The sequence below is a fragment of the Desmodus rotundus genome, chromosome 12 (assembly GCF_022682495.2).
Source record: "Desmodus rotundus isolate HL8 chromosome 12, HLdesRot8A.1, whole genome shotgun sequence".
Classification (NCBI taxonomy): Eukaryota; Metazoa; Chordata; class Mammalia; order Chiroptera; family Phyllostomidae; genus Desmodus; species Desmodus rotundus.
The window spans coordinates 84,986,307-84,997,897 of NC_071398.1; the positions used below are offsets into that span (position 1 = coordinate 84,986,307).

Here is an 11,591-nt window from a genome sequence, read left to right on the forward strand (position 1 = left end):
TCTAATCACAAGACTATGTCTAGCAGGCAGCCTGGACGTTTAACTCAGACTGTCAAACGCTGGGATGCCCTGCCCGCAGCCTCCCACTCCTGATTTCCAAATGGTAAAGTCACTAAAGAATAAATGTCCCCCGAAAGAACTTAATGGGCACTGAGTGTTGTCTACAGTAGATGGCAAAGAAATATTTCTAAAATGAATTCAAACTAACACTAAGACAAAACTACAAACTTTTTGAGTTGGAAATTATCAAGGAATATTTTAAAAATGAACATATATGGCATGCTGTTAGCCCACTGAACGCTGCATGCACGGTTTGAAATTTCCACTGAGATGGGCTCAAGGTCTCTTCCAGCTCTGTGATAAAAGCTCAAAGGCCAGGGCTATTAATACCAGCCAGTCATTGCTCAATGCGACCTTGGTTGAGCCAGCTGGCCTCTCTTGGCTTTGGCTAGTCTATCTGGATCAATGAAGTAAACAGAGAAAGATTACAAAATTGTGGTATCTCAGGCCTGGAAGCAACCTTAGGGGTTATCTCTAATTTGGGTAGCTGGCCTTTGCTTATCTCCATCCAACCCCTCTGGCTTTGCTTGACCCTTCCCTCAGCGGGGCCTGAGGCTGTCTTCCCCTGGCCCATCACTGCAGGCAGAGGTTGAGGGTGGTGACTTAGTCTCTGTTGCGACTCTGTCCAAGAGTTGAATTTTCTTCACATAGAATTAGAAATCCTAAATTTTAAAAAGGACCCTGTTGCCCAGTTTGACATGAGACAAACAGCAGAGTATAACCAGGTAAGAATGGAAAGAACTGGGACCATGCAAGAGGAAGAATAATTTATTTCAAAGAAGAATAAAGCAACTAGCTACCGAGACTGGGCATCTAGCATGTGCCCTTTCTCTACCCTCAGCCTTCCCACACTGCCTTGGGTCTCCAGCCCCAGGTCTGTGCCCTTTCTGGGACCCCACAGTGGACACAGTGAGCTGTGTTTTAAGACCCAGTTAGGGAAGTGTGTAGGGGTAATCGCGGGGCCTGCCAGTCGTGGACACAGCCTCGAGCAGAGTCTCTGCAGGGCCCTGGCTGAGGTGCTGAGCTGCAGAACCAGCATGTTGGACGCAGAGCTGAGAGGCTCCGGGAGGGCTGAGAATGAGCTGTGGTTAGAAACCTGAAGAGGAGGTGGTGAGTGAGCGTGGAGGACCAGACGGGACGATGGCTTGACCCTGAGGAAAAAACTCACAGAGTTCTTTGGTGACCGTTTATGGGGGAGTAGCCTCCTATCTGAAGGGTTTGTAAGTTTATTGCACTGGCCATCTAAAAACATCCGTAAGGACTGGGTAATAATGGACTTGGTGGGGTAGAGAAAGGTGCAAAGTCAAGACCGGCAGTCCCAGAGGCTCACAGTGCTCAGGGTGAACAAAACACCCCTGCGCTCCCAGCCAGAGCACCCCCTTCCTGCCCCATCAGGGGTCTTGCCTTGGTAAACAGCTGTGGAATGTTGACAGAGATGTGAATGTGGATGCAGCTGAAGATCCTGGACATTAAAGCACCTTTCCTGCCAGAGTAATTTCAGAAGTAGTCGGATGGAGTAAGGGAGGAAATGGGCCCAGAGAGCTTAAAATTTTTTTTTGTAAACCTTTTGTTTACAATGTAAATGACCTTGCATTTTGCAGGGTTTCCATTTATGTGTCAAGATTTCAGTGATAAGGAAATATATTCTTAAATTCTTTTTCTATGCCTATAACATATCTTGGAAAGTTAGAAGCTGAGGCGAATTATTTTTTCCCACTGAAGGACCATTAAAAAAATTAAGACAAACCTTCTGATTATTTTAAGTAATTACAATTTAGAAAGAGTCACCTTAGCCCTGGCTGGTGTAGCTCAGTGGATTGAGTGCCGGCCTGCAAACCTAAGGGTCGCCAGTCTGATTCCCAGTCAGGGCACATGCCTGGGTTGTATGCCAGGTTCCCAGAAGGGGGCAGGCGAGAGGTAGCCACACATTGATGTTTCTCTCCCTGTCTCCCTCCCTTCCCCTCTCTCTAAAAATAAATAAATCTTTAAGAAAAAGAATCACCTTATTAATATTTTGACAGACGCCCCAGACTCTTACTTATGCTCCCACACATAAAAATACAGTTGGCCCTTGAATATGGGTTTGAGCTACATGGGTCCACTTATATGGGAATTTCTTTCTGTTTCCCCAGGTTTTGCATCTGTGGATCCCACCAACTGTGGATAGAGACCAACAGTGGTTTTGATCCCCCACTGGAAATCCACAGGGGGTCCTCGAACCAACACCCCGTTGATCCCTAGAGACAGCTGTAGTTACGTTTCTGGAGAGTCAAAAGTTATATGTGAATTTTTGATGGGGGGGATCAGTCAGCAGTGTTTAAAAAATTTGTTTCTATTACATATTAAATATGAAAACAATATTTCCTACATACGAAGGACCTAAAGACTGATAAAACACCTGTGACTCTACCACCTGGCTTAAGAGCTAGAACGTCACAATTACCCAGAAGCCCCGCTGTCCAATCCCATCCCTGCCCTCCTCTGCAGAAGAATCTAGCTGCCAGAATTGAGTCTCCACGAGTCCCTTGCTTTTCTTTACTTTTACCGCATATGCTTGTGTCCCTTAACACACACAACTTAGTTCCACACGCTTTTTTATATAAATAAGATTGTACCTTATGTATGTGCTCTTTTATGACTTGCTTTTAAAGCAGATGTATCAATCAGTTATATCATATATACAAAAACGTGCATTTATCTTAAGTGTCGGGCATGGTGAATTTTCTCAGAGCGAACACACATGGTGAATTTTCTCCGTGCTGAACACTGTTAGCACTCAGGCAGCCCTCCTCGGCCCTCCCAGTTACTATGTCCCCACAAAGGGAGCGGACAGTCTGACTTCGAACATCATAAAACATCATAAAAATTATATAAATGGAATCAGTGTCTAATTTTATACACTCAGCTTTATGCTCATCCACGTTGCTGCATGTAGCTATAATCATTTGCTAATGCTGTGTAGTGTTCTATTGTATGACTATATTACACTTTACATATTTATTTGTCTATTGATGGATATTTGGGTTCTTTCCAATGTGTGCTATTACAAACAGGGACGTTATAAACATGCCCAAATGTGTCTTCTTAAGCCCAAATGCAAAGGTTTCTTTAGGAGAAATTAGGGAGGGAATTTCAGGGTCATAGAATATAGTTATTGTTAGCTTTATTAGGTGATTCCAAATGTGAAATCAGCACTCACCACTAAAAATAAAAATCTTTGCCAATCTAATAGGTAAAAATTTAAATCTCATTGTTTAAATTTGCATTTCTTTCCCTACATTTATTTCATTATTATATTTTCAAAAGCTGTTCACTAGCCATTCCTAGTTTTTCTTTTATGGGTTTTCTATATCCTCAACCCATTTTTCTGTTGGGTTGCTGGTAGTTTTCTTAAGAGCTCTTAAAAACCTTTATATATTAAGGGTAGTACTTGTTACAAATACATCTCCTCAATTTATAAATTGAGATATAATTGACATAGAACATTACTTTCGGGTATACAACACAATTTGATATTTGTGTATGTTGCTAAGTGATCAGCACAAAGTCTAGTTAACATCCGTGACTGCACATAGTTACACACACTTTTTTTCTTGAAGTGAGAACATTTAAGATGTACTCTGTTTGCAACATTCCAATACACAATACAGTACAGTTAACTACAGTCACGATACTGTACATCAAATTACCAGGACTTCTTTTATTGGGTTGGCCAAATAGTTTGGTTTTTTTTCTATAAAATGGCTCTAGTAGCACTTAGTTGTCTTTAACTTCATTTGAAACAATTTTGTTAGATGGAATTGTGACAGCTGCCATATCAGCGTGCATTAAAAAAAACCCCAAAATTGGTGAATTTTTGTGCAGCCATCTTAATATTGAAGATGGAAGAAAATATGTGACATTTTCAGCATATTATGCTTTATTATTTCAGGAAAGATAAAAATGCAACTGAAATGCAAGAAACGATTTGTGCAGTATACGGCAAAGATGCTGTGACTGACCGAACGTGTCAAAAGTGGTTTGTGAGGTTTCGTGCTGGAGATGTCTCTCTGGATGATGCTACACAGTCAGGTAGACCAGTTGAACTTGATAGCGATCAAATCAAGACATTAATTGAGAACAATTAACATGATACAACACTCGACATAGGTGACATACTCAAAATATCCAAAACATTAAAGTTATTGGTGAAAATGAAAAATGTCTTTTATTTTATAGAAAGAACTAACTGGACTTTTTGGTCAACACAATATAACCAGAAGTTCGTACTTTTTGACCCTCTTCACCAATTTCACCCACTTCTGGCATCCTCTGATCTATTTTCTGTACCTACTGTTTTCTTATGTTCCACATATACGAGTGAGTGAGATCACACAGCACTTGCCTTGCCCTGACTTATTTCCATGAACATAATCCTTAGCATAATGTTCTTTTCATCATGTAGTTCTTACAGTTTGGTTCGTGGTGCTTTTTGTCATTTGGAAGTTTGAAATGTTTACGCAATCAGAGCCACATTCTTTTTCTTTGCAGATCCTGCCCTTTCTGCTGTCAGGGCCGGGCTGAAACATATTTTTCCACTCCAGGATGACCTGTTTGGTAAGGTGGCTTTATTTTCCATAGACACATTGCATCTGGTGGCTTTCCAAAGTTACTCAGCAGAGGTAGTCATGGCCGGGTCAAGGTGGGACCCAGATGCTATTTCTGCTCCGCAGATTTTAGAAGCGAAAGTGGTGATGAAGTTTCTATTATCTGGAGACCTGTCTTCATCATACGGAGAATGAAAAGTGAACTGAGCTGTGCTAAGGCCAATTCTTTGCTTCTTATGCAAGGAGGTAGAAGTAATGGTATCTTCTCCCCAGAACCCAGCAAACAGGCTGGAGTCATTACAGCAGGGAAATTTCACCAGAGGGAGAATACCTGAGGGACAAGACTGGCCTGCCAACAGGGAAGAAATGAGCCCTCCAACAGCGGCCTGGCATGGGCTCCCCTCCCACAGGGGCTGTTGATTGCTTAGGCTTTTACAGTTCTCGAGCCCTGTTCCAAGGAGCTTTTGTGGTTTAAATCAATGTGCTTCTGGGAATAAGTGCCCTTATTATTCCTAGTTCACATTGTTTGCTGTGCTCTTATACCACTGTGACATAATGCCCTTTGTGCAGCTGTACAATAACAGTCCTTTCAGGAATCTCTAACAGCTTTCTAATTAGGACCCACAACCACATGACAGATGTAGAAAACCGCAGCCTAGAGACAAATGACAAAGCTTCACCTTGGTCACAAAGGAGCCAAGCCCAGGTCTGACTCCTCCCAGGAGGTTGCAGGGTCTGGCTGCACCACTATCTGGGAGTGGATCCCTACAGCGGTGTCTGCCGTGTTGTTAGGCTGCCCCAGCACACCGCAGGGAGTGCTGGGCCCTGGCAGTACTGCTTAGACTTATCTAAGCAGCTAAGCTATCAAGTTGAGGACCGAAAACCAGAAATTCCCAGCACTGGTCCTGGCTGGTATGGCTCAGTGGATTGAGTGCTGGACTGCGGAGCAAAGAGTCTTCGCTGGTTCAATTCCCAGTCAGGGCACATGCCTGCATTGCAGGCCAGGACCTCAGTAGGGGGTACGTGAGAGGCAATCACACATTGATGTTTCTCTCCCTCTCTCCCTCCCTTCCCCTCTCTCTAAAAATAAATAAATAAAATCTTAAAAAAGAAAGAAAGAAAGAAAGAAAGAAAGAAAGAAATTGCCAGCACAGGAGAGACTTCTGGCCAAGATGGAGGCATAGGGAGACACACTGTGCCTCTTTGCACAACCAAAAGAAGGACAGCAACAATTTAAAAACAAAAACCAGCCAGAACTGACAGAAAATCGAACTGTATGGAAGTCTGACAACCAAGGAGATAAAGAAGAAACATTCATCCAGACTGGTAGAAGGGGCAGAGACGGGCAGCCAGGGAGGAGAGGACTCCTGGCAAGGCTGCGGCTGGTGGACCCAGCGAGGTGGCAGATTGTAGAGCAGGGTGGGCAAAGGTGCAGCTGGCTGGCGAGGCAGCAGCTGGTGGACTGGGTGACAGACTGGTGCAACCCAGGGCTCCAGCGTGGGGAAATAAAGCCTCAAACCACTGATTGAAAACACCCTGCAATCCCCTCTTCCCACTATTATAAAGGACACATGGACAAAATCGGGGGGGATGGTGGGGATGGGGGAGGGAGGTGGGTTCAGCTGGGGTGGGGGGAGGTAAGGGGAGAAAAGGCATACAACTGTAATTGAATAACAATAAAAAATAAATTTAAAAAAAAAAGAAAAAGAAAAAGAAAACACCCGTGGGGGTTGAGGTGGCAGCAGGAGAAACTCCCAGCCTCACAGGAGAGTTCGCCAGAGAGACCCACAGGGGCCTAGAGTGTGCACAAACCCACCCACTCGGGAAGCAGCACCAGAGGGGCCCAATTTGAGGTAGCAGAGGGAGTGACTGAAAACCAGCAGAGAGTGGAGCAAGAGCCATTGCTCCCTCTCCAACCCCTCCCCCACATGCAGCGAGGAGCGGTGCCCCGCCCTGGTGAATACCTAAGGCTCCGCCCCTTTAAACAGGCACGGAGACAAAAAAAATGGCCCAAATGAAAGAACAGAACAAAGCGCCAGAAAAAATACAACTAAGCAACGAAGAGACAGCCAACCTATCAGATGCTCAGTTCAAAACATTGGCAATCAGGAAGCTCACAGAACTGGTTGAATTTGGCCACAAATTCGATGAAAAAATGAAGGCTATGCTAAGAGAAACAAAGGAAAATGTACAGGGAACCAATAGTGATGGGAAGGAAACTGGAACTCAAATCAAGGGTGTGGACCAGAAGCAAGGAAGAAACATCCAACCAGAAAAGAATGAAGAAACAAGAATTCAAAAAAATGAGGAGAGACTTAGGGAGCTCCAGGACATCTTTAAACATTCCAACATCCGAATTATAGGGTACCAGAAGGAGAAGAGGAAGAACAAAAAATTGAAAACTTATTTGAACAAATAATGAAGGAGAACTTCCCTAATCTGGCAAAGGAAATAGACTTCCAGGAAGTATGGGAAGCTCAGAGAGTCCCAAAGAAGCTGGACCCAAGGAGGAACACACCAAGGCACATCATAATTACACTACCCAAGATTAAAGATAAGGAGAGAATCTTTGAAGCAGCAAGAGAAAAGGACACACTTACCTACAAAGGAGTTCCCATAAGACTGTCAGCTGATTTCTCAAAAGAGACCTTACAGGCAAGAAGGAGCTGGAAAGAAGTATTCCAAGTCGTGAAAGGCAAGGACCTGCATCCAAGATTGCTCTATCCAGCAAAGCCTTCATTTAGAATGGAAGGGCAGATAAAGTGCTTCCCAGATAAGGTCAAGTTAAAGGAGTTCATCATCATCAAGCCCTTATTATATGATATGTTAAAGGGGTTTATCTAACAAAAAAGAAGATCAAAAATATGAACAGCAAAAATGACAGCAAACTCAGTTATTAACAACTATACCTAAAACAAAAACAAAAGCAAACTAAGCCAACAACTAGAACAGGAACAGAACCACAGAAATGGAGATCACATGGAGGGTTATCAACAGGGGAGTGGGTGAGGGAGAGAGAGGGGAAAGGTACAGAGAATAAGTAGCATCAATGGTAGATAGAAAATAGACGGGGGGAGGTAGACATAGGAAATGTAGTAGCCAAAGAACTTATATGTATGACCCATGGACATGAACTAAAGGGGGGGAATATGGGAGGGAGGGGGTGTGCAGGATGGAGTGAAGTGAAGGGGGGGAAATGGGACAACTGTAATAGCATAATCAATAAAATATATTTAAAAAAAAGAAAGAATTTGCCAGCATTGGTTGAGCAATAATAGCTCTTGAGTTTATAACCAGTGCTCAGTGACTAAGCTTCTAGGATGGCGTAAGGCTAGGTCACTTGAAATGGAATTCTGCATTAAGTAATTGAACTTGATTGACTGCCTACTATGCACAAAGATGAACTCCCAATGCCCCCTGTGGCTTTTCACATCCTAGATGAAAGAGAAGACACATATGGAAGCAAGGAATTATAAGAAGCTGAGTGCTTTAGTAGAGAGCAGACCAGAAGGTTAAGGTTGCACCAAGCTCTAGGGGCTTTCAGGAAAGCTTCTTGGTGAGGAGGACTTTAACTTGGGCAAATCTTTACAGATGGACTAAGCCTGCTATGCAGAGCTATGGGGTGGAGAGCATTGCATGCTGAAGGTCAAGGGCCTACAAAGGCCTGGAGGTGTGAAATGCTCTGGGATTCAGGGAAAAATGAAAACGTCAACATGTCTCAAGTGGCCATGGTTATCCCACTGTTCTTTCTCTGTTCTATTTTTATAGCTGAAACTCTGTCCCTTTTTATCCTACATATCTTATCTTGGATAGTGAAAAGACTGAGCTTGTTTTTTTTGTTGTTTTGTCTTTGCACTGTTGCTTTAACCCTCCACTTCTCAGGACTCTGCTCTGCGATTCTGGTACCTCTGTGTGCTCTTGGCACTATAGTCAAACACTGGTTACCCTTACACATGGACAGTCACTGACCAAAGCCTCCTAGAGCAAGGACTCTACCTGCTGCAGGGCCTTACGGATAAGAGGTACCATCAGTCCAGGAAAAAGAAAGGCAGAGAGGGAAAAAGGGAAGGAGAGAGAAAGGATGGACAGGGAAGAGCCTGACAGATGAGTGAATCCCAAATCACTCAAAGCAACAACATATTCTAAATTCTGACCAGGAGAAGGCTACTGCTGGAGGAGAGTGGAGGTGATTCTAAGGATGGAGACAGAGGAACGGTCCTTATTTTTTACTTTCTTGTGAGCTCTAGGCACTGCTCCATTCCTTCTAGCCTCAGACGTCAGATCAGAGCCTGAGCTGCACTCTCCACCACCACTCGGCCTCTGCGATGCCTATGGGCTGTGCTCCTGTCTTTCCACTGCTTGGAGCTCAGAACTCGTAGACAGCTTGCTCTACCCCTCTTGTCTCGAAGGCGAATAAATCAGTCAGGGCTGCCCCATGCAGGGATGTGAACCAGGGCTTGGTGCTAGGGTGGAGTTGCATTATGGAAGGTCTTTTTAAATTTTTTTTATTTTTTTATGTTTTTATTTTTCTATTTTTTTGGAGGGTCTTAAAAGATATACTGAACCAGGCACCTAAACCCAAGAACTACTGTTTGTGGTAGCAGCAGTTTAAACAAAGGTGCCGACAGCAAGCAGATCTCATTGCCTTTAGGGGCTGTGCCTCTGCCTCTCAAAGTGAATTGAGAAGTTCTACACCCCTGGGGGAAAAAGGGGTGGGAGGGAAAAAAAAAGAAAGACTGAAGAATTCAGGATGTATGGGGAACCCAAGGGGAATAGGGTTCCCATTGGGTGAGGTGAGTGAATTAGGAAGCAATGGGAAGTATAGATTACTCAGAGACAGGGACTAGCAAGCAAGGAAAACAGGAAGTGAAAATGACAGTCCAGAAAGATACAATGAGGTTGTGAACTAGGATGATGGGAACAGAAGGGAAGAAACTGTGATAATCAGCCCCCTTCCTCAAAAGTAGGACAGCTCCTCTCCCTGCCTAGACACATATCTCATATAAACACATAGACACACCCTTGGGAGGTGAGAGAAAACGTAACCTCTTCACTCTCCCTCTTTCCGAGGCTGTCAAGCCCAGAGGCCCTCCCTCCTAGGGTCCTCCCTCCCACTTCTCCCCGTCCCTCCATCCCATTCTGGGCAATGGCCAGAGGCATTTACTCTAAGGACAGAAAGAGTCACGAGGGGGTTATTTATATCTGCAGCTGTACTGTGGAGCCCTATGTCTGGAGGGCATGTGCTGAGTGGGTGGTAGGACTACACCTCTTCACCCAGGCAGAGCCCTTGGCTGGGGAGTCTGCCCCACAAGGTCCTGCTGATGTGCAGATAGGAGCGCGGAGTCCACTCCTCTGCCTCCTGAGAGGCTGTTGGCAAAGGCATCTGTGCGGTTGGACAGAACAGCTCACGGTCCAAATGCCTCCTTCCTTTAGTATTTAATTATTTTCCCAGTTCACGAAGTCCTTCCTGAGGCCCAACCTAAATTTCTTCCTGCAATTTTGTCTCATGTTCTCTTTGGGAGACATGGCTAACTCTCCAAAACCTTTCAGGAGGTAAACAGTTCTGATCAGTCAGGTAGAAAGTGCCCATTGAATCATGGGGCTTGTGCCCAATAGATTTGATGGCAAGAACTTTGGACACAAGCCCATTTATTTTGCAGTTACTAAATAACTCAGGAAGAATGACAGAGAAGCCTGGGTTGGCTCATTGAGTTGGTGACACTTCCTTTTTATCGTCTCGCCCCAGGGCTCGTGCTGTCAGGAAAGCGGGGTGGATATAAATGCCTCCCTCCCAAGAGAAAAGAATAAACTCCTCTTGAGCAAAGAAATTTTAGTCCCCTTAAGGTTGTAAATGACCCAGAATCTCTAGGCCAGCGTGCCGACCACTCCACCAGAGGCAGAAAGCAAACAACATTTGGTGGGCCCCTGCCAAGGTGCAGGCTTGGGGAACACATTATTACATTTCATTTTCACAACAGGGCAGCTATCAGCCCCATTTCACAGATGAAGAAGCCAAGGCTCACAAAAATGAAAGGAAACCAAGACTCAACAGCCAGGGAACTGGTGTGCAGCGTGGAGTGCTGGAGGGAGCTGCTCGTTCCCATCACCAGGACAGGGTAACTTTAGCTCCATCTGTCCACATTTAGGCCAACCCAAGGGTCAGGCAGTGCCTCGCACATAGGACTGGATGTCGTGCTGATCACAAAGGGACCGGTACAAAGAGTCAGATCTGGTTGGAGGAGTCAGGGAGTGTGTTTCTGCCTGGGTCTGGGGGGGAAGGAGGGAGGTAGTTGGGGTCAGGGGAGAATGCATTCTGATTAGCACTGTTTCCTTGCGGCCAAGTTTGGGGAGTTTGCCGTCCCCGTGGTTAATTAGGATTGCTGTGAAGGGGTTAGGTTGGGAATAAGACAAAACTTTGCAAACTGCAAAGATGGTTAGATTACTGGAGGGGCAGCCGTTCAGGCTGAGAGCTTTCCTGAAGGGCTACCAGGAGACGGCAGGGACTCAGACCTGGACAGACCCGTGCAAACTCACTCCTTTCCCCTTTCCCAGGAGGAAATGATCACCCACTGGGGAAGCTCAGGCCCACCCAGCATAATCAAAGCCTTCCCTCCCATGGTCTGTGCAAAAACAACGAGTGGTACGGCTGTGAACCCAAGGAGCTTGTCCATCTCTGTATTCCCACTTCCTGCTACCCTGGACATATTTGAGAAACATTTACTGAATAAAAGGTCACCTGTTTTGAGAATTGTTTGTGTCCTTGTTGGCTGGGCCTTTGGCACAGATCTGGGAAATCTGCTTGAGTTCACAAATTCCTGCTCAGACAAATGTTGCTGACTGAGCTACAATGCCCTGTGATCTCAGCAGAGTTACCTTCAGTGCTCAGGATGAAGGGAAAATGCTTCCCATCAGCTACTCTTGGTCAGCCACGTGGGGGTGCAGGGA

General features: G+C 45.0%; 1 non-coding gene across 1 annotated transcript; it reads left to right on the forward strand.

Moving 5' to 3' along the window:
• Positions 1-9,211: 9,211 nt before the first annotated feature.
• Positions 9,212-9,343, forward strand: LOC112299172 (small nucleolar RNA SNORA68). The gene has a single exon (XR_002974223.1). It is a non-coding gene; the product is annotated as a small nucleolar RNA SNORA68 (small nucleolar RNA).
• The last annotated feature ends 2,248 nt before the right edge of the window (positions 9,344-11,591 follow it).